This window comes from Natator depressus, chromosome 3 (genome assembly GCF_965152275.1).
Source record: "Natator depressus isolate rNatDep1 chromosome 3, rNatDep2.hap1, whole genome shotgun sequence".
In the NCBI taxonomy this organism is placed as follows: Eukaryota; Metazoa; Chordata; order Testudines; family Cheloniidae; genus Natator; species Natator depressus.
In genome coordinates, this window is record NC_134236.1 from 114,633,997 (window position 1) to 114,657,969 (window position 23,973).

Sequence of the window (23,973 nt, forward strand, 5' to 3'; positions counted from 1 at the left end):
TGTTTTGTCGGGGGAAGGCTTAGTGAGACACTTTTAGCAATATCTAGTCTTCTCAGGGTCCTAGTCTGTTAGCCCTACTATCTAAAGCATAATTAAAGGAGGGCAGGGAGGAGAGGCAGTTTGGATTGCAGTGTTGGTCTGCTGATGGTACTCAGCTCTATCTCTGTTTCATCAGACCCAAATGGTGCAAGCTATTAGCATTCCCACTGTCTTCCCAAGATGGTGGCTTGGATTTGAGTGAGTGCTGTCTGAAGCTCAGCATGGAGAATTGTAGAAGCAAATGCAGGAGATGGCAGAGAGTACTATCTGTCTCTTCCACTGAGGGAATGTGTCTGCCTTTTGTTACTCAAGTTTGCAATTTGGGAGGTTTTGGGCTCTTCATCTATTTCTGACTGAGCCTGTACCTGCAACAGCAGTAATCAAAAAATGTTGTTTTTTCATCTGCTCTTGGCAAGAAGGCTGCAACTTTCCTCTTCAGATTAGATTACTACAATCCACTCTACTTGGTACTATAATCAAAGACCAGCTGGAATATTCTGCTGGTAAGCACATTTGAGCTAATAATTATTATGTATGTTTGGTTGAAGACTAGTGTTTTTAATGTCCTGGCAAAGGTCCTTATCTCTGAACATTCTTTCCCCCTCCCGTCCTCCCTGAAATTTATTGATCTTCAGAAAACTTTGCAAAACTTCTATGTCTGACCAGATTTTTTCTGAGGTGGTGGCTTGACTAATTTTGTGGGTTGGGAAGTGTTTTAGTATTGACATGGAGTCAGCACGCATTATTTTGTGATGTGTTTCAAAGTTGGAGGAGTTCAGACACTTAGTTTTGGATAGTTGAATTATGTCAGCTGGCTAATAGAGCAAGGTTAGTGATATCCTGTATTTAGAATTCATGAAAGAAATGCTCAGCACAAAGAAGGAATTTGGCCTTTTTTTTTTTTTAAAGCAAAGCTGCTCCTATCTGAAAGTCCTCAGTGATTTTGTTGTTGGGATTCTGAATTCTGACCTGTGGAGAGGAGGTAAATCCACATAGGTGTTAGAACTCCAAATGGCTTTTTAGTAATACTCTTGAATAGGTTCTCATAGATGTGCTATCCCAGCTCTGTTCCTGACCTGCTGTGACTTCACTGACCAGGCACTTGATTTCATTGTGCCTCTCTTTCTCCTCCTACCTTTTTTCTGCCATGTCTGTTTAGCCTTTAAGTTCTTTGGGGCAAAGATTGTCTCTCACTATTTGCTCGTACAGTGCCTCACACAAGCAGGTCTCAATTATGGTTGGGTCCTATAGGGACTATAGAATAAATAATATAATAAAAAATTATGTCAAAAGAACCACAACCAGTAAATAAGAGAGTAAAATAACACAGGATTTATCCACACAAGTGTTGGTTTTATTCCTTTTCTTCCACCTCCTCACCTCCCCCCCAAAAAATTAATAAAAAGATATTGAAATTTATCTCTGGGAATAATTGTCCCATGTGGGAGAAATATTTCAAATATAAAGGAATAGCGTTTGGAATAACATGATACTGTAAATGAAGGCTTGCCTAGTGGATTTCTTTCTTGCGCTCAGATACTGTGGTGACAAACTTGGTATAAAAACCTACCGTATTTAGAATAGAATTCTTATCCAGCTGTATCTGTTTTCTAGCCAAACAATCAGCAAAGTTGGATTGTTGATTGATGGGATTTAAGTAACCAGGATTAACGCTGTGACGATGCATAGAAGCAAAGGAGAAAAAATGCAGCCACTACAGAATTGGAGGGTTTTTTTGTTAAATCTAAAAATATATATTCATATGGTTTTGGTAGCTTCCATTGTGAAGCCAGTCATATGACAGTTGTCATCAGAGTACTCTCACTGAAGCTAATGGACAGCATCCCAATGTAATAAATGGGCTTACCCTAAATTCTCTTTCACTCATTGATATATTTGATTTTCACAATTAACTCGCTGTATAACTTTTCAAGAGTGATATACCCAAATACTTGGATGCTAATATCTAAACTAAAAAGAAAAGGAGTACTTGTGGCACCTTAGTATCTAAGGTGCCACAAGTACTCCTTTTCTTGTTGCGGATACAGAATAACACAGGTGCTACTCTGGAAAAATATCTAAACTGTATTGTTAAATTTATTCTCCTTAATTTGGGTTATTGCTGATTATGCACTGTATGTATCTTATGACTTATAAAACTAACTTTGTATTTGTGGATAATCTAAGCACTATACCCAGATGTACAGACACTCTTTTCTCAACCTATATATTATAACATTTTTTAACATTCACTTTTTAATAAAATTTTTAAATCCGTGGGGTAGAAAGGCCTGGAGTCCCATTAGGTTGCATTATTCAAACCAGAAAATTACCAGTTGCAAAACTGCAGTTTATAGTTTATTTAGATGGTAGGAAACCTTCTTTAAAATAATTCTGTATTTTTAGTGAACTTAGTACTGACGGTGAAATATTACATGCCCAAAGTTGCCATCCTTCTGGGTATTAGAACATAGCTGTTCAAATTACTTTTCTTCTCCGTGATCTGAAGGTATCATTATGTGCAGTTCTTAGGCCAGTATGATGTAGTGCATGACTGTAGTAGTGAAAATCACCTCATCTGATATTTTAAGTTAGGCAGCACATCTGGAGGAGCATGAATTCATCTGCTGCTAATATTTCATGCAATCTGGAAGTTTTCAGTATGACGAGGGAGCATTTTTGAAAATTAAGGGTAAGATGTAGCAAATTGGTGAGGCGGTAGCATAGTCTACTGGCTAAGGCACTGGACTGGGAATTGGATGAGCTGGGTTCCCTTCCTAGCACAGCCAGTTACATCAATCTCTAAAAAAAAAGCTGCTGTGGCTTGGCTTAACCATGTAAAAGAAGCAGTGAGAGATAAAAAGGCATCTTTTAAAAAGTGGAAGTCAAATCTTAGTCAGGTATATAGAAAGGAACATAAACACTGCCAAATTAAGTGTAAAAATGTAATAAGAAAAGCCAAAAAAGAGTTTGAAGAACAGCTAGCCAAAAACTCAAAAGGTAATAAAATGTTTTTTAAGTACATCAGAAGCAGAAAGCCTGCTAAAAACACCAGTGGGGTCCCTGGACGATAGAGATACCAAAGGAGCACTTAAAGATGATAAAGTCATTGCGGAGAAACTAAATGAATTCTTCGCTTCAGTCTTCACGGCTGAGGATGTTAGGGAGATTCCCAAACCTGAGCCGTCCTTTGTAGGTGACATATCTGAGGAATGGTCACAGATTGAAGTGTTGTTAGAGGAGGTTTTGGAATTAATTGAGAAACTTAACAGTAACAAGTCACTGGGACTAGATAGCATTCACCCAAGAGTTCTGAAAGAACTCAAATGTGAAATTGCGGAACTATTAACTATGGTTTGTAACCTGCCCTTTAAATCAGCTTCTGTACCCAATGACTGGAAGATAGCTAATGTAACGCCGATATTTTAAGAGGGCTCTAGAGGTGATCCCGGCAATTACAGACCAGTAAGTCTAACGTCAGTACCGGGCAAATTAGTTGAAACAATAGTAAAGAATAAAATTGTCCGACACACAGAAGAACATAAATTGTTGGGGAAAAAGTCAACATGGTTTCTGTAAAGGGAAATCATGTCTTACTAATCTATTAGAGTTCTTTGAAGGGGTCAACAAACATGTGGACAAGGGGGATGCAGTGGACATAGTATATTTAGCTTTCCAGAAAGCCTTTGACAAGGTCCCTCACCAAAGGCTCTTATGTAAATTAAATTGTCATGGGATAAGCGAGAAGATCCTTTCATTGATTGAGAACTGGTTAAAAGACAGGGCACAAAGGGTAGGAATGAATGGTAAATTTTCAGAATGGAGTGAGGTAACTAGTGGTGTTCCCCAAGGCTCAGTCGTAGGACCAATCCTATTCAACTTATTCATAAATGATCTGGAGAAAGGGGTAAACAGTGAGGTGGCAAAGTTTGCAGATGATACTAAACTGCTCAAGATAGTTAAGACCAAAGCAGACTGTGAAGAACTTCAAAAAGATCTCACAAAACTAAGTGATTGGGCAACAAAATGGCAAATGAAATTTAATGTGGATGAATGTAAAGTAATGCACACTGGAAAAAATGACCCCCACTATACATACAATATGATGGGGGCTAATTTAGCTACAACTAATCAGGAAAGAGAACTTGGAGTCATCGTGGATAGTTCTCTGAAGATGTCCACGCAGTGCACAGCAGCAGTCAAAAAAGTGAACAGGATGTTAGGAATCATTGAAAAAGGGATAGAGAATACGATGGAGAATATCTTATTGCCCTTATATAAATCCATTGTACGCCCACATCTTGAATACTGCGTACAGATGTGGTCTCCTCATCTCAAAAAAGATATACTGGCATTAGAGAAGGTTCAGAGAAGGGCAACTAAAATGATTAGGGGTTTGGAACGGGTCCCATATGAGGAGAGATTGAAGAGGCTAGGACTTTTCAGCTTGGAAAAGAGGAGACTAAGGGGGGATATGATAGAGGGATATAAAATCATGAGTGGTGTGGAGAAAGTGAATAAGGAAAAGTTATTTTACTTGTACCCATAATATAAGAACTGGGGCCACCAAATGAAATTAATGGGAAACGGGTTTAAAACAAATAAAAGGAAGTTCTTCTTCACACAGCACACAGTCAACCTGTGGAACTCCTTGCCCGAGGAGGTTGTGAAGGCTAGGACTATAACAGGGTTTAAAAGAGAACTGGGTAAATTCATGGAGGTTAAGTCCATTAATGGCTGTTAGCCAGGATGGGTAAAGAATGGTGTCCCTAACCTCTGTTTGTCAGAGGGTGGAGATGGATGGCAGGAAAAAGATCACGTGATCATTACCTGTTAGGTTCACTCCCTCTGTGGCACCTGGCATTGGCCACTGTCGGCAGACAGGATACTGGGCTGGATGGACCTTTGGTCTGACCCAGTGTGGCCATTCTTATGTTCTTACGTTCTCTCTGTGCCTGTCGCCCCTCCCACTCTGTCTGTCTTGTCTCTTTAGGTTATAAACTCTCTGGAGTAGGGACTGTGTGTGTGTGTGGAGCATCTAACACAATGAGGTCCTGATTTCATGGGACATTCTAAGCATTACTGTAATATAAGTAATAGTAATAGGGCCATATTACTTTTAATGCCAGCCATCTCTTGTCATTTGAAAATGCATCGAGAATTCACTGACAAGCTGACGTGGTATTTTAATATAGTTTTGTATATTTGCTCTTGACATCTCCCTTTAAGTGCTGGAACTCATCACTCAGGACATAACCGTTCCTTTTATCAGTGATCTAAAGTAAGAGCACAGCTCATGTAGTATCCTTTATTCTGGATCACAGGTCCATTCTCCTGAGTTAAACCAAATAAATAAAGCCTGTCACTCATTCAGAAGGCAGACGTGCTGTCTGAATCCTACTGAATAAAATGCCACTCTAGTAAGTTGAATTTGAGACATTGCAATGTCCTCTCTGTTCCCTTCCCATTTTAGTAATCCAACCTAGTTGAAAAACCCCAACCCTCCATGAAAAGCCAATAAAGGCCTTTCATTACCTTCTAGCTCCATTGTTTTTGTTTTTAGAAAAACAGTTGATTCCAGAATAAAAATATAACTCAAACACAACTAATAAAACATCATGTGTGCTAGGAAATACTGCACTTAATTCAATACTTGGCATAGAAATAAGAGCAAGCTCCCTAGCTAAAAGCATTTCTTGTGTTTAGGATTATTTGGCAGGAAATCCTTCATTCTGTCTGCTTCTGAGTATTTTACATTGATCTATGTCCACCCACCAGATTTACAGAGTATTGTACGTGTTACGTTGAGTCCCATCCCTAATGCTGACTTTTTATTTTAGTAGCTAGTTTATTTTTAATATCATTCAAGAATTAAACACCTTCAGTAGACTTGTTTGATTTAATAGCAAATTTTTTACAGTTAGAACTGGAATGCCCTTAATTATGGGCTACTTGCTTGTCAGTTAAGGTTGCCTAAATATTTCCATTGTAAAGGGCTGTTTTTAGTTGCTTTGCACTTTCTCAGTCATTTGCCTTTTCAGTTGAAATTCATGGGTGATAGGTATATGCTCAGGTAGGGAGTGATTTCCCCCCTTCCCCACCCATAAAGTTTCATCAAAAATGACTGAGTGGTTTTCAAGCATGGAAGAAGTGAAAAAATGCAGTTTGCAAAGGAAAAAAAATGCTGACTTCTTAAAAACAAATGTTCCAGCGACTCAGCAAATGTCAGTGGAAACTTGAAATTTGGAAAGGACAGAGGTGTGCCTTTCACTGGTCTTGGTAGAAATTGGAATTGATTGGCAGAGCTATAGACATTTGGAAAACATACTTTATGCCTGGGCACTGTATTATGTCAAACAAGGCTAACTATCTCCCAGTTTTCTATTGGCACTGAATACACATACATACATAAACAGAATGGGAATTTCAATTGAATAGATGTCACTTCAGGATTCCATTAGATGTGCACAATCTGAGGCACACTGATTGGGAATTGTCTAAATTCATAGATGGAATTGGTGTTTGCTGTGGGATTAAAACTCAAATATTCCAGGCCCATCAGTCCTGTGCTACACCCAGCTATACGTGTCTTGGTGAAACAGTATCAAGACTTGACAGCAATTCTCTGGGGATACTTTTATGAGTCTCAAAAGCAAACAAGAATTAGAAGAATTCCCTGTGTATTGGTATCTTCAGCTACTCTGTTTTGCTCTACACATCGCAGTGGTCTGAGATTGGATGTGATTGAGAGAAAAGACAAAACACTGACCAGCCAATAAATATACGGACTTCAAACTGGAGATTTGGTTGCATGTGCTGAAAGTTGCCAACAATTGGTCATTGGCACTGTGTTATACTGAAAAACACACACTGTACATGAATATAACTGTAGAATGTATCTCATGCCTACGAAACTGGACTCTACTAACAAAACATAGTTGCTGTTCTGTTGATTTAGTGAGCTAGGCTCAGTAGTACATCTGTCCTAGCAATGCTGCTGCTCAGTCCAGGTAGACTGGTAGAAAGTACTTTTCTGTAGAAACATTGGGAGCTCACTGAAGCCATACTGGGTAACATTTCTAGCATATTCCAAATCAACACTTGATAAATTCTAGATAGAATGTGGCTCTTATAGATCTAAAATGGAAGAGACCATGGAACCTATGCTAGAACCACTCCTGGAGAATAGCAGAATTGAGCAAATTGGTATATGGTTTTGAAGACTGGGTGTTTACATTTGAAAGTGACTAGCAAAGGACTGTTCTTTCATTATACAGCGGACCCTCGCTAGAGCACGCATCGCTATAGCGTGGATTTGCATAGAGCGCGGTCGCGGTGATGGATCCCAAATTTAAATATTTAAATTGGGATCCATGGTAACACGGCCCCTGCTATAACGCTGTCCCCGCGGTACTGCACATGGATCCCAAACCTCACGTTCTAGCAAGGGTCCGGTGTATAAAATTATATTGAACTGAGGCCTGGTCTACACTGGGAGGGATCGAGCTAAGTTACGCAACTTCAGCTACGTGAATAACGTAGCTGAAGTCGACGTACTTAGACCTACTTACCGTAGTGTCTTCACTGTGGTAGGTTGACTGCTGACGCTCCCCCGTCGACTCCACCTACACTTCTCGCTCCAGTGGAGTACTGGAATCGATGGGAGAGCACTCGGCAGTCAATTTATCGCCTCTTCACTAGACGCGATAAATCGACCTCCCCCCCCCCCCCCCCCCGCTGGATCGATCGCTCCGGAGGTAGGTGTAGACATGCCCTGAGTTGTCCATCCTACAGGATGGTTAAAATAGTGAATTGTGGTGAGATTGCTACTCTAATGGCCTTATTTTTCATTGTTGGTATATTTTTTTTCATTTTATACTTTTTTATAACTTTTGCATTTATTTAACTTGGTGGTGATCGAAAAGATGGATTAGATTCAAACACATTAAGAGTACATGTGTGCTACAACTTTTAAACGTTGGGCGAACTTATCTGTCTTCTTTCATTGGATTGTATGTCTTACTTTTTGGCTCTATTTAATACATGATTTGCTATGTTGATAACTTGATTAAAGTTGACAAATGCAACTTTTAGAATATCTACACTGCCTCGCTTTCAGACTCCAAGGGTGTGAATAGCAGTGCAAACCAAAGTGCTGTGCTGTAACTTGCCTGTTTTGGATGCTACAGGTGTGAACTTAAAGGTTCCTACTTTAAATTAATGCAGTCCTCTTCAAAGAGGTCTACATTAATGCAAAATAGGAGCCTTTTACTTCATGACTGCTGCATCCGCATGGGAGAGTTACAGTGCAGCACGTTGGTGTGTACTGCTATTCACGCTCCCATAGTCCAAACTGTGGGGCAGTGTAGACATGCCCTTTGTTCCCCTGCAAATGCATGATGAGCTAATGCTTCTAAAGTACCTTCCGTTTAAGCTCTGATTATAAATTCAGAGTGGGAATGTAGCTCAGGAACAGTGCAGATGCTTTTTATGCATGAGGACCCTGCATCAAACCCCATATCACAAGAAGAGCTCCCGAGGGTTGAGTAAGTAGTCTCATAAATCAGGGGTTGCAGGTTCAGTTTTTACTGCAGCCAATTTGGAATCCAGCATGCAATTTGGGACCCTTCGTTACAGTATGAGTGAAAAGACACAAAAATTTGAAGTTCAGAGAAGGGCTCCTAAAATGATAAAGGATATAAAATTATGAAGAGTTTGTGAAAGAAATGTATATGATATAACTGTAACCTTAGGCAAAGGTGAATAAGGGAGGATGTGAATACTGTACAGATATTTGAGTGATTATTAATAGAAGGTTGCAAAGGGACTTCTCTTGCTGAGTTGGCTAAATGAAGTGTGATGGTCTTAAATGGAGAATGGAGAAATTCACATTAGTTATTAGACAAATGGCTTAACCAGGAGGAGAGTGAGATAAATTGGCTTGTAATCTAGCTGAGTTAGCTAAAAATCTTAGTGGGAAATGTTACAGTCCTGCTCTCTGTAGGAATTGGGGACTGCATGACCCAAGTGGTTTCATTTCACCCATCAGTTGTGATTCTATTCGATGATCAGTGCAATTCTGCAAGTGGAGTTACTTTCTCACAGTGATTTTCAGCAGCTGAATCTTTCTTCCTTTCCCGAGAATACAAAGCAAAAAAATAAAAGTATGTTAGTGTCATTTCAGTAATTTTAAGATGCAGGCTGTAGACCTAGTAGTTTTGTGTCAGAATCCTGAATGCTAGGATTTGAAAAATTTACCAAACATCTTCTAATCAGAGGACTAACCCCACTAGCCAGACATAGACATAAAAGACGTAGGTGGGATTCCCATTAGTAAAGTTCATGGGCAGTCTTGGAAGCTTCTAGAATCAGCCAGGCAGATCAAGGCTCCTCTGCATTTTTCATGCCTCTAGGTACCCCACCCACTCTGATTTTTGCAGTGTCATGGGTGTAAGTTACCAATTATTGTTCTTTGACTTATGTTGCATATTCCTGCCTCGTGAGAAGATTCCTTTTTTCTTTAACTACTACTGCCATGAACTGGTACTTTTTCTTCTTGAACAGTTTATGGAAAGACATGCTATTTGTTGATATTATCTTCTCCATGAATTTGAAACATTTATTATCCTCTTTGTAGACTCTCACCAGCAAAACAAACTCTTTCTAGGCTCCCTGCATAATCTTGAAAAGTAATTTATGGACTTGGTGTCATGCATGTCAACATTTTTTTTCCCACTGATACAAGTCGCTAACACAGTGAAATACGGTTCCTCCTGCAGGTAATAACTAGGAGATGTCCCTTTTCACAAATTCATAAAACACAGCTCAGCAACTTTGTCAAAAATACCATTCCTGGTAACTTCCCTGTAATCAGTTCACAAAGAGAAGATACCCTCCAGCTAAAATGAAATATGAATGAAAATAACTAGAAGCTACTTTCCATTTAGTAGTTTCACCAGACAGGTATAGTAAAAATGTTGTTTAAATCATAGTGAAGAGCACTGTCCCTGCCCATAATGAATTGGCACTAACCTGCATTATGGGGCAGAGTGGGGTTGAGGGAACTATCCCTTTCAACGTTTTTGTCTTAGTGAAGAATGTGGGGGATTGAAGCAGGCTTCACAGTGGGCAGGCTGTGGCTCAACAGTCCCCAAAGTTCTAGGATCGCCAGTCTGTGGGCACGTAGCCACGCTGAAGTCTGTCGTTCCCTGGTGCTCCCAGCTGGCAGGGGGTGGGGGCGAGGGGGAAGGTACGGGGACCCCAGCCCTTCCTCTCCACTGGATCACTGCTCAGGGATCAAGGGGGAAGTGAGCAGTGTCTGAGTTGCCTTTTCCTGATACATCAGACCAGCCTCCCTTAGACCACTTTCTACCTCCCGGCTCTCTCTTCAGTTTGGTTGCTGCACTCTCCCCACTCCCAGCAGAGGGTTCCCAATCACTCTCAGCAGTCAGATGAGTATTCCCCAGTCCATTTCTCAGTTTCTGGTTATTCTCCCTTGTCAGGGAGCAGGGGACGGAAAAGGGTCAGGTCCTTGGCTTCCCAAGTTGGGTCTTATCCACTGTCCAGACCCTTCTTCTGGCTTCCTCCCTTCAGACACACTCTCCTTCACTCTCCCCTGCTTGACTGTCAGAGTCCCCTTCCAAGCAGATCCTCCATTTGGAGCATGCTCTGCAGCTGCTGAGGTGTGGGGACCCTCTTGGGCTATTACTGCTCCTTCACTCCCTTAGCCTTTGTTTGGGGTCTGTAAACCGCATCACAGGGAGGGAGATTCTAGCTGAACAGCAACCAGATCCAGAATGGTACACACATTATGATGTAGCCTTACATAGGAGTGATTGATGACTCGGTACTTGGCATGCCCTGAGTGACTAGACCAAAAGATAGAAACATTGATCATTCTGATTCAACACTGCTCTCTGCAGTGACATCTGTTATATTCTCTGTGGGCACCAACCTTCGCTGTCTGTGTGCAAACACTTTTTGTTTTAGGACCAAAGCAGGTTAAGGGGAAGTGGCAAGATATTCTGTCTGCCTCCCACTTCTGATAACTGTGTCCATTTGAAAAAACCCCCACCTCCCCCACACACACCCCGCCTAACTCTTGATGTATGTTGATTTAATACTTTCTTAAGTATTAAGTGTTCTTGCTCTGTGATTTGTGGCAGTCTCCAAGGTTACCACTTGATAGTGCAGAAAACATGCTTACTCAGCACACTCTACATTTCCCTTCACTACCATTTCCTTGTATTTCCACTGCTACTAAAAATACATTCTATTCAAAGATGCATGTTCAAGTTTTATTCTGCTTTCACCCAGAATGCCACCCCACTCAGCCACCCCAACATTTTCATGAGATGGACAAAACTGCAAAAGCCATGGCTAGAAGAGGTTCTCAAGCTAACAGCCCACAGGCTGAATTGGGAGAGGACAGGGTTTCAGTGCAGCAGTCCTAACTCTCTTCCTCCTTTTTCCTTGATTTTTCAGAACCAATATTGATTGACTTTTCAAAGCATGTTGCAAAGCCTTTCTCTTTTCCTAGGTTTCTTTCTTACGTATTTACAGGGGTCAGATGTGAAGGTTGAAGGAAGAAGGAGTTTAGTCACATGAATTTGTACTTGTGCCCAGAGCTTTAGAGAGGTGTGGGTTTACAAATGGAAGTAAATATCTACATATTTCTGGTATCGAGGTGTCCAGAATTAAACACAATTTAGTTGTAAGAAAACCCTTTTCAGCTTAAAGCATCCAATACATTACCACAGTAGTTAAAAGGGAAAAAGATACCGTTCTAAAATTACAGACTGTATCCCAGCAGAGTTCTTTTAAAAGCTATGAACAGCACTGGCCAATGATCTTGCTGCAAAAATTGCTCAGTCAGATCTTCTGATGCTGCTATTGTGTTAATTGTTGTTCCATGCAACTACGCATAAAAAGTAGAGGTTTTAGTTTTTTAAACACTACAATAATTCTTTGCTAAAGACGGTTATGATCTATTATGCATGAGAAAATATGTAGTTATCTTGGTAACATCATTAAGTACACTCCTTTTGAAGACCGGGTCATCTGTCATAGCAAAAGGAAGATTAGAGGAAAATGTAAGTGTGTGTTTTTTCTGTTAGCAAAGGTATTAAAAGGGCAGTTGACTTGAAAAAAATTACACTTCTGTCTGAATTCTTCTATCTACTATTGCTACAAATAACACCTAAGATGATTACAACTGAAATTCTAAGAGAGAGAACTTTTTTCTATTTTTCAATAATGCATTAATTCAACAACACTTCGTAAATAGTCACTTTTACTGTTTGCCCTTATTAGCAAGATTCCCCTTGTTGTTTTTGTGGGTCTGTTACACCTAACCAGGGAAGAGAAAATAAGAAAATGTGATTGTAAAACCGCAAAACTTGGAAAAGAGGTTCAGGGGCATGTGTGGTACATGAAATTAGTTCTTTTTGTATTTGACTAGATTTCAAGGTGGTGATGATGGATCTTTAATATTTCTGTTGTGTAAGCTTTAGTAATTTTATAGTGATATAAATAGGGGACCATCTCATTGGTTGTGGACAGCACAAGCATCAGAGACCTATATCTGAGATCTCGTGCCTGGTCCAACGGGAACTTAAGCACGTAGTAGGCTGGTACTGTGCACAACCTCTGGAAGTGGGAGCAGCAACAGTGACTCCACATATTTTCAAGAGGGAAAAAATATCAGAACCGTCAAGGTGTAGAAAGGAAGCTTTTTGCACAAACGTGGCCAAAGCATCTGTAATGTCCTGCTTTTTATTTTACTAATTTCAAATCCAGTATCTATACAGCAATATGAAATGCTCTCAAATGAGGAGTACCTAATACAGAATTCATATTACACATGAATATTTCTGCTTGTACATCCTCACACTTTACAAAACAAAGGAATTAGATTAAACTGATGTTTCGATTATATGTGTCTTTCTGGAAAGTGACTCATAAATCAAATGAAGAGGAAGCATAGTCTCAGTGGTATGGAAATCAGGAGATCAGAGTTCTATATCCTGCTATCTGGCCTGAATAAATAAGTCAAGTTTTCTTTATCTCAGTTTCTCCATCTGTAAAATGGGGATAATAATACTGAGTTACTTACACCAGAGTCATTGTGACAATTAATTTATTAATTGTACGTATAGCATATGAAAGCATTGGATGGAAAGAGAGAGAAACACTTAAACCAACTAGCTAGAGGTGGTTGGAAAACGAACTGACGCTCTTCCCCCCACCCTCTGAAAATTTCAACAAAAACTTTTCTAAACATTGTTGCTGGTGAAATTTTCAATGGAAAAAGTTCTGCTTTCTGGTAAAAATCAGAAAACAAAATATTACAGCTGAAAATGTAAATACTTTGATTCAGAAATGCTGCTGTGGTGCCTTGTGTTAATTGTAGTGTAGGTGCATTACGTTCCCATTCTATTCTGGATGTCCTGCCTCCCTGTTGAGACTACATCTCCCGTGATGCACCACAGTCTCATCTCGCAGTGAGGAAAAGCAGTTGAACCATTGGGATTTCTGGCCATGGGGCATGGGCTGGAGCACCCATGGAAAGAGATAGTGGGTGCTCATCTGGAGGCACTGCCAAACAGCTGTTTGGTGGCTGGGGGAGGGCGGAGACTAGCGAGTGGGCAGGGGCCTCGAGGAGGGTGCAGAGTGGAAGCGGAGCGAGGGTGGGGACTTGGGGCAGAACAGGGGGGAGCACCCCCAGGAAAAAGAAAAAATTAGTGCCTATGCCATGGGGCATTATGGGAGACCAGCTTGGCTTAACAGTGAAATCCTTGCTGATCTTGAACACAAAAAAGAAGCTTACAAGAAGTGGAAGATTGAACAAATGACCAGGGAAGAGTATAAAAATATTTCTCGGGCATGCAGGAGTGAAATCAGAAAGGCCAAATCACACCTGGAGTTGCAGCTAGCAAGAGATGTTAAGAGTAACAAGAAGGGTTTCTTCAGGTATGTTAGCAACAAGAAGAAAGTCAAGGAAAGTGTGGGCCCCTTACTGAATGAGGGAGGCAACCTAGTGACAGAGGATGTGGAAAAAAGCTAATGTACTCAATGCTTTTTTTGCCTCTATTGTCACGAACAAGGTCAGCTCCCAGACTACTGCACTGGGCAGCACAGCATGGGGAGGAGGTGACCAGCCCTCTGTGGAGAAAGAAGTGGTTCGGGACTATTTAGAAAAGCTGGACGAGCACAAGTCCATGGGGCCGGATGCGCTGCATCCGAGAGTGCTAAAGTTGTTGGTGGATGTGATTGCAGAGCCATTGGCCATTATCTTTGAAAACTCATGGCGATCCGGGGAAGTCCCGGACGACTGGAAAAAGGCTAATGTAGTACCCATCTTTAAAAAAGGGGAGGAGGAGGATCCTGGGAACTACAGGCCAGTCAGCCTCACCTCAGTCCCTGGAAAAATCATGGAGCAGGTCCTCAAGGAATCAATTCTGAAGCACTTAGAGGAGAGGAAAGTGATCAGGAACAGTCAGCATGGATTCACCAAGGGCAAGTCATGCCTGACTAATCTAATTGCCTTCTATGACGAGATAACTGGCTCTGTGGATGAGGGGAAAGCGGTGGACGTGTTGTTCCTTGACTTTAGCAAAGCTTTTGACACGGTCTCCCACAGTATTCTTGCCAGCAAGTTAAAGAAGTATGGGCTGGATGAATGCACTATAAGGTGGATAGAAAGTTGGCTAGATTGTCGGGCTCAACGGGTAGTGATCAATGGCTCCATATCTTGTTGGCAGCCGGTATCAAGTGGAGTGCCCCAAGGGTTGGTCCTCAGGCTGGTTTTGTTCAATATCTTCATAAATGATCTGGAGGATGGTGTGGATTGCACCCTCAGCAAGTTTGCAAATGACACTAAACTGGGAGGAGAGGTAGATACGCCGGAGGGTAGGGATAGGATACAGAGGGCCCTAGACAAATTGGAGGATTGGGCCAAAAGAAATCTGATGAGGTTCAACAAAGACAAGTGCAGAGTCCTGCACTTAGGACGCAAGAATCCCATGCACCGCTACAGACTAGAGACCGAATGGCTAGGCAGCAGTTCTGCAGAAAAGGACCTAGGGGTTACAGTGGACGAGAAGCTGGATATGAGTCAACAGTGTGCCCTTGTTGCCAAGAAGGCCAATGGCATTTGGGGCTGTATAAGTAGGGGCATTGCCAGCAGATCGAGGGACGTGATCGTTCCCCTCTATTCGACATTGGTGAGGCCTCATCTGGAGTACTGTGTCCAGTTTTGGGCCCCACACTACAAGAAGGATGTGGAAAAATTGGAAAGAGTCCAGTGGAGGGCAACAAAAATGATTAGGGGACTGGAACACTTGACTTATGAGGAGAGGCTGAGGGAACTGGGATTGTTTAGTCTGCAGAAGAGAAGAATGAGGGGGGATTTGATAGCTGCTTTCAACTACCTGAAAGGGGGTTCCAAAGAGGATAGCTCTAGACTGTTCTCAGTGGTAGCAGATGACAGAACAAGGAGTAATGGTTTCAAGTTGCAGGGGGAGATTTAGGTTGGATATTAGGAAAAACTTTTTCACTAGGAGGGTGGTGAAACACTGGAATGCGTTACCTAGGGAGGTGGTGGAATCTCCTTCCTTAGATATTTTTAAGGTCAGGCTTGACAAAGCCCTGGCTGGGATGATTTAGTTGGGGATTGGTCCTTCTTTGAGCAGGGGGTTGGACTAGATGACCTCCTGAGGTCCCTTCCAACCCTGATATTCTCTGATTCTATGAGATGTAGTCTGGCTGGGGAACCCAGCCCACAGACGACAATGGGGACATGAGTAAACTGCAGCTGCCTGAGATACCGCCACGATATCTGAATCACAATATTTTGGTTTTCAGCTTAAATATTTTGGTTTATGTAAAAAAATAAAAATAAAAAAAAAATAAAAATGTTCCTTAAAAAGCAGACATTTTGTGCCAAAAAAAAATTGTTCAAAAACCCACATTTCCGTCAAAAAATTGCATTGATAGAAAATTTTTGACCATCCCTATAAGTAGCATATCTGCTGTTTGGTTTAAAGGCATCTTTCTAGATTTCATATTTTCTTCAGACTTTTATGTCATTTCCCTATTAAAGGACAACTTTTTAAAGACAAAAAGAATGAGCAGTATTTGTGGCACCTTAGAGACTAACAAATTTATTTGGGCATAAGCTTTCCTGGGCTAAAGCCCACTTCATCAGATGCATGCAGTGGAAAATACAGTAGGAAGATCTATATATACAGAGAACATGAAAAAATGGGTGTTGCCATACCCACTCTAACAAGACTAATCAAGTAAGGTGGGCTATTATCAGCAGGAGAAAAAAAACTTTTGTAGTGATAATCAGGATGGCTTATTCCAAACAGTTGACAAGAAGGTGTGAGTAACAGTAGGGGAAAAATTAGCATGGGGAAATAGTTTTTACTTTGTGTAATGACCCATCCACTCCCAGTTTTTGTTCAAGCCTAATTTGATGGTGTCCAGTTTGCAAATTAATTCCAGTTCTGCAGTTTCTCGTTGGGGACTGTTTTTGAAGTTTTTTTTGTTGAAGAATTGTGACTTTTAGGTCTGTAATTGAGTGACCAGGGAGGTTAAAGTGTTCTCCGGCTGGTTTTAGAATGCTATAATTCTTGACATCTGATTTGTGTCCATTTATTCTTTTGCGTAGAGACTGTCCGGTTTGGCCAGTGTACATGGCAGAGGGGCATTGCTGGCACATGATGGCATATATCACATTGGTAGATGTGCAGGTGAATGAGTCTCTGATGGTGTGGCTGATGTGATTAGGTCCAATGATGGTGTCCCTTGAATAGATAAGTGGACAGAGTTGGCAACGGGCTTTGTTGCAAAAACACCTGGGTAAGTGTTTTTGTTATGTGGTGTGTGGTTGCTGGTATTTGCTTCAGGTTGGGGGGCCTGTCGGTAAGCGAGGACTGGCCTGTCTCCCAAGATCTGTGAGAGTGATGGGTTGTCCTTCAGGATAGGTTGTAGATCCTCGATGATGCGCTGGAGAGGTTTTAGTTGGGGGCTGAAGATGACGGCTAGTGGAGTTCTGTTACTTTCTTTGTTCGGCCTGTCCTGTAGTAGGTGAGTTCTGGGTATTCTTCTGGCTCTGTCAGTCTGTTTCTTCACTTCAGCAGGTGTTCCTATATCGATGTGATGCTATAATATCATGCTATAGATTTACCTTTGGAGGTGAACTATTTGGAATAAGAAATTCAGTTTTTGGTAGCATGTTGTTGTTCTGTATTACCGTAGCATGTAGGAGTCTGTCGTGGACTAGCACCCCATTGTGCTAGGTACTGTACAAACACAGAACAAAAAACCAGTCCCTGCTGATAGAATATTGTAAAATAATTTCATTTTCATGTAATCTAGTTTCCCAGAATGAAATTTAACTTCGGTCAAAAACATTTTGCGAGACAAAACAATGAATAACAGATACTGCTGCTAATTCAGTAATACCAGCAGTCTGGATTAGCAGTCAATGCTGAGGAAATCCCTGCTTTCAGCTCTGTAGGGACCATCCTGCCATAGAATAGGGCATCTTTCAATTGATATCATTGCAGTTAAGGATGAGCCATCCTCATGGTTTGGAGGCTGAGCTGAATGACCATGTGTTCGGTCAAACTGAGTGGGGAAAATACTATATACTCAGTTTGGTGTGCACCTCTGCCTCTCTCAGCCATGCAGTGAAACTGGAGCTTAAATCTTTTAAAGCAAATTCAACTACCTACTTTACAGAATGAAAAATGTTTCTCATGTCCATTAGAGTATCCCCCAGTGTATGTCCCTCAACTTGCTGGTAGCTGCAACATCTGCCATATGTGCTCTTCTAGCTCCACAAACTTTTGTTGCAGCGTCGTGCATTTGACACGTATGGACAATGAAAATAGGAGTATGTGTGTCAGAGCATTTTAGAGAATGGGTGTACTGGCTGAGTTGACTGGAATCTGAGGGCAAATCAGAAGTAAAGGGAACAGAGAAGCCTCATTCTTTTAAAATTTTGAATAAGTTTGAGCTTACTAAATTCCAAAATCAGTCATGAGGGTAGAGGGTCAGGTCAGATAAATTGCAAGAGTCAAAATGGACAAACATCTGGTTTATTCATCCCTCGCTGCACTAACAAAAATGTGGTATCCTGTTAGATAAATCACTGATCCAACCTCGTTTATTTTGGCGTCTTTGCACCTTGGTACTTTTGACTTAAACAAGAATCTGTCAGTATATTACAGCTAACATGCCTTGAGCTCCAGGTTCAAAGTTCGTGTGCTCCTGTGACTTTGAACTCTTCTGTTCCTGAGTTTACCAGCAGACAGCTGCACCAGAACAGATCTGTTTACATCAGAGGAATAAAAGGCAGCTCGCAGTTCATAGTTTCCATTTCCTTTTGCATTGTTCAGGAATTCAGGCTCACAGTTCTGTGTCCTGAAACTTAGCCTCATGTTTATGTCTCTGACTTGGTACTTGCAATACAAATGTTTTGTTTTGATTTGTTGATAGAAAGTGCTGATGGGAGGGAAATTAGTTTCATCTAAAATCAGCCTCAGTTTACAAGAAATTCTATTGTGGAATAAATGAGCTTTCATGTCACAATTTCACTGTAGCCTGGCTGATTTAAAATGTTGGTCTTTTTGTAAGGTCTCCTGCAGTCCATAAATCTAAACTAGTGTGAAACACTTAACATGGAACTGTTTTACATATTTAGATACAGCATGATAAATATATTTTTAGGTGAAGAAACTTTACTGTTTTTCTAAAGTGGTTGTGACTATGAAATCTGATCAGGTGCAGGAACCACAACTCTGTTTGTTTGTTCTGGTTTTTCTGACATCCTTCATACTGAACAAGAAATAAAATATCCCCAACTGTGCACAGCCAGGGAATAATTCCATTAAGAGATTCTGGTGATGACATAACTGTGATAGGGAACCATTAGAGAGGTTTGCTCATACCCATCCTCACCCTAAAGTGGAATTATAGACTTCAGTGACAAGTACCTACTTCGTAGAAAGTTGGAAAAGAATCTTTTCCCTTGGTTTTTCTTTTATACCTCTCCCACAAATATCTTTCTTGTTGTTATCCTTTTTCCTGTCTCCACATGTTTCTGAGCTTTCTCTGATTTTCTCCCTCCCCTTGGCCAAACCGTCTGGGGTGTTTGGTTTACATACTGCATCTCTTTCCTAGGTAAGTATGTTTTACTTTTTAATTGTTCTGGTAGCTGAATTGACCAAGGTATAAGGAAATTAAGTGACTTGTCTAAGGTCCCATACTAATTCACTATTTTGGGCTTGGCCCAATTTAGAGTGGAATCCTCTTCCAAGTTACTTGCACTATATTAAAATGTACTTGCTTTTTAGATTATTATTACATGAATCTTAAGCAAAATAGAAAAAGCATTGCTATTTGATTTAGAATGAATATATATATTATCCCTGTAGGATCTGAGTGCCCTTTATATTACTAAATTGTGTATATATATATATTTTTTTCTAATAACAGGCCTCAAATACTACTGGTGGTGCAATACAAAATTTAGAGTAGAATTAAGCAACAATATATTCACAGAAAAAGTTTGCATTCCAGTAATAGATTGATTCTCATTTACAAGAGGGCTCCTTTACACGTTTCTGCAGGTGTAAAGAGGCCTTAATATGGGAGTAAATTGCTTTTATACCCAAGTTATGGTTGAGGTCCATTTACACTGACAAAGCAATTTAAAGATATCTTAATGCAAACAAGAATCCAGCCTTATATCTTCTCAAAGAAGTTGAGCTGCAGTTAAGATGGTTACAGACCATTTCAACTAATGTTCTTCTAAAGTTAACCTTATTATAGCAAGTCTAAATGAAAAGTGTAGCTTTTAGAACATCTGTTGAGTTCTGTCCTCTTGAAAAAGGAATCCAAAATTCTATATACTATTGTATTCTGTATACACTGTAATATCTGGTTGCCTTCCAGTAGTGCATTAAGCCACATGACTAACTTCTGTCATGTGGTGGTGGTTCTCTCATCCTCTCCCCAGGGGAAGAAGTATGTGCAGTGGAGTGTCTTGGTTGGTTTGTTTTTGTTTTTAATTATTTATTAAATAAAAGTAATCTTTACACATGAGCTGTCAGTAGTGTGAGGAAAAATGTATGTAGGTGCTTCATTGTTTATGGGGTCAAAGGTATAGATATTAAAAAATAGAGTAATAGACATTGTAAATGTTTTTTAATTGAACCAGCTTTTTTTAATCAAAGGTCAGGGCTGCTTCAGACAGTTCTGTTACACACACTTATAATGTGCACTGTCCTAAAAGCTGTTTTCAAATATTTGTTATAAATCCCACTGTAGGAGCTTTACAATAAATCAATAACAACAAAGAACAGGGGCTTTTTTAAATGAAAGAAACGAAAAGTGAAAAATCTGGGATTATTCTAATTTAGCTTCCTTTACTCAAATCATAATTCTGTTCTGTTCTATATAGGTTCTTATAGTGCACTCATCACCATAGTAGCTGAACACCTTCCAGTAGTGCATTAAGCAACATGACAACCAATCAGTCATATGTTGTTTTTCTCTCATCATCTTCCCAGAAGGAGAAGCAGGGGAGTGGAATGTCTTATTTTGATAGGTTGGTTTACTAAATAAATATGCCTGTTGCTACTTGCTTATATTAGACAAGGCAAGGTCAAAGAAATGTGTCTTGCACTTGGAGTGGAAAGTGGTGAGGATTCTGATGGTCCTTAGTTCCCGGAGTTCATTCCACAGCATCGAACCATCCCCAGAGAAAGTTCTGTCTCCCACATAGACAAGCTTTACTCTGTGCCAGAGGAGCTAAGTTGTCGACCACATTCTTCATCCTGGAGCTTTAGATGGTCATTTAGGTATCCTGGGCCCAGGCCATGGAGAGCTTTGAAGATAGGGATCAAGACTTTGAATTGATTCAGTATTCTATGGGAAGCCAAGTGTAGAGAACAAACAGGTGTAATGTGTGCATGGTAGCCTGTGTTGTTGAGGAGCTGCATGGCACCATTTTGTACTAGTGGCCCCAGTAATCTATTGTGGTGATTTTTAGAGACTGTCTATGCTTTTTTTAGTTTAAAACCGTCCTGAGTATTTTTATTTGAAAAATAAAACTTGTGAAAGCGGCCACCTAGACTGTTTCCTCTGAGAGAATGAAAAGTGACAACCATACTACTGTGCTGCATCTCACCTCCTTTGGAGGACTGGAACTAGTTCAAAAAGAAGTACATTCATAAAGAGTACCATTTCCTGTTTTTTTACTGGATATCCTAATGCAAGAGTCACTGAGTTTTTAAAAATAAGCTCTTTATGATTTTTTTAATTTCTACTTGTAAAAAAGTCAGGCAGTAAGTAAGTCACCCTTCCAGAAACAAATTTGGACTGACCATTTGACATTGTACTTCGTACTGTATAATTGCCTTTCTGGTATTTTTCTGTTTGTTAATCATAGTTTTGTCCATTACTTCTCATGACCATGGCTTAGCAAGGTGTTATTTATTATATATTTATTTCTTGCTAAAAACCCTTAACGTTTCATGTGTAACAGCTGATTGCACTTTTGTTTTGGAGACAAAACACACAATATAAATTATAACCCTGAAATCAATAACTGCGTTCTTTTAAGTTAATAGTTTTTCATAATAGCTGGTTAAATGGTTTCCTTAAACTTGTAATCATTAAACTAAAACCAGTTTGAACCCTCCTAAGTCCCTATGGCCTTTATTTGTTTATGTTTTAATTGGCACACTGATTTGAAAGCAGGAAATAATATAAAAGTGATTGCACTGATTATTTGAGCACAAACAGGATTCAGAGTACAAGAGTTTGGCACATTACTTAATCTTCTCATTATTCCTCATTTTATTTCCTTTGCAGTTGGTAGCCTTCATCCCAGCAGCTTTTCTACTGCATCCTGTTTCCTTCCTCACACAGAAGTCAAGCTCTGACATACCTGACTTTGTGTTTCTCCCTCTTTGGCCTTTATAATAAGAAAATCCATTCTGTCTGCAGTTATATTGTTCACACCTAACTTCTCTTGCATTGTACAGGGTTCAATTCACTTGTAAAATGCTGAGTTTAGGTATTTCAGCATTTGAAGGGAAAGAGGACTTAGGAGGATGAAGAGTTGTAGATGCATAGCTGAACAAATAAGGATCCCCCTCTACTGAATTCTGGGGATTCCCATCCAGTTTTTAATGCAACAGGACACAACTAACTGGGAAGCCATGGAAAGTCATGCATGTTGCTTTGATGTCTCGCTGGGAGACTGCAAGATCTGTTGTGTTCCTATTAAGAGTTAAGGATAAGAGATGATCCCAAAGAATGGAGTCTGTTGGATGATGAAGAAGTTCAGGGGGAGGGCAGTCAGGGAGCAGAATCATTACTGATTTGTAGTGAAACAGGAGGGAATGGAACAGAACTTCTTAACTTGCTCCCAGGCAGCTTGGCTGTCTCTATGGACTGCTGGGGATATGGGTATCCCAGGGAGCCTAGCACCCCACCAGGTTTGAAGCAATTGAATATATGGCAAGTGGGGAAGAAACTAGTACAAATGGCTCAAGAGACACAACAATATTGTTATAGTAACTCCTCACTTAACGTTGTAGTTCTGTTCCTGAAAAATGCTCCTTTAAGCAAAACTATGTTAAGCTAATCCAGTTTCCCCATAAGAATTAATGTAAATAGAGTGGAGTTATGTTCCAGGGAAATTTTTTTGGACAGACAAAAGACTGTGTGTGTGTGTATATATGTATACACATATATATATATATATAATTTGTTTAAAACGTATGCTCTGTGTGTGTATAAAATACACACACACATATACACTGTATAAGTTCTAAACAAACAGTTTAATACTCCACACAGCAATGATGATTGTGAAGCTTGGTTGAGGTGGTGAAGTCAGAGGGTGGAAGAGGGTGGGATTTTCCCAGGGAATGCCTTACTTCTACATGATGAACTAGCACTTGGCTGAGCCCTCAAGGGTTAATACATTGTTGTTAATGTAGCCTCATACTCTACAAGGCAGCAGGAATGGAGGGAGGGGAGACAGCATGGCAGAGAGAAACAGACATACACCGAGTGAGTGAGTGAGAGAGAGAGACACGCATTGCCCCTTTAAGTACGCTGACTCCACTCTAAGTACACTGCCCTTTTAAGTAGATCAGCAAGTTGAGACAGCAGCTGCTGCCAGCAAGCTCCCTCCGTTCTGATCCCTGTCGTGCCCCCCCCCCCCCGCTCTATGGAGGTGGGGTAAGTGGAGGGGCAGGAACAGGGGAAAGGGGGGCACCCTCACATTAGCACCCTTCTTCCCACCGCACAGCAAGCAGGAGGCTCCCGGGAGCAGCTCCAAGGCAGGCAGAGGGCAGGAGCAGCACATGGCTGTGGGGGGAGGGACAGCTGAACTGCTGGGCCATTGGTAGCCTGCTGGGCAGCTGCCGCACAGGGAACTTAGGGGAGCAGGGAGCTGATATCAGGGCTGCCTGTCCACCCTGGTTCCAAGCCCCCACCAGCTAGCTACAACAGGCTGCTCTTCCTGCAAGCAGTGGACAAAGCAGGCGGCTGCCAAACAACTTATAAGGGAGCATTGCACAACTTTAAACAAGCATGTTCCCTAATTGATCAGCAACATAACAACAAAAGTTAACCCGGACGACTTTAAGTGAGGAGTTACTGTATTTCATCTAATGTGGACATTTTCCTTTTGATATTTTTAACTCGTGGATTAATGGTTTCATAGATTCCAAGGTCAGAAGGGACCATTGTCATCATCTAATGTGACCTTCTGTATAGCACAGGCCATAGAACTTCCCCAAAATAATTCTTAGGCCATATCTTTTAGAAGAAACATCCAATCTTGATTTAAGAATTGTCAGTGATAGAGAATCCACCAGGAACCTTGGTAAATTGTTCCAA

At 40.7% G+C, this 23,973-nt stretch overlaps 1 protein-coding gene across 1 annotated transcript in view; it reads left to right on the forward strand.

The window, feature by feature from the left end:
- The window catches only part of MTHFD1L (methylenetetrahydrofolate dehydrogenase (NADP+ dependent) 1 like), a 246,725-nt gene that overhangs the window by 132,152 nt on the left and 90,600 nt on the right, over window positions 1–23,973 (forward strand). The window lies entirely within an intron of this gene.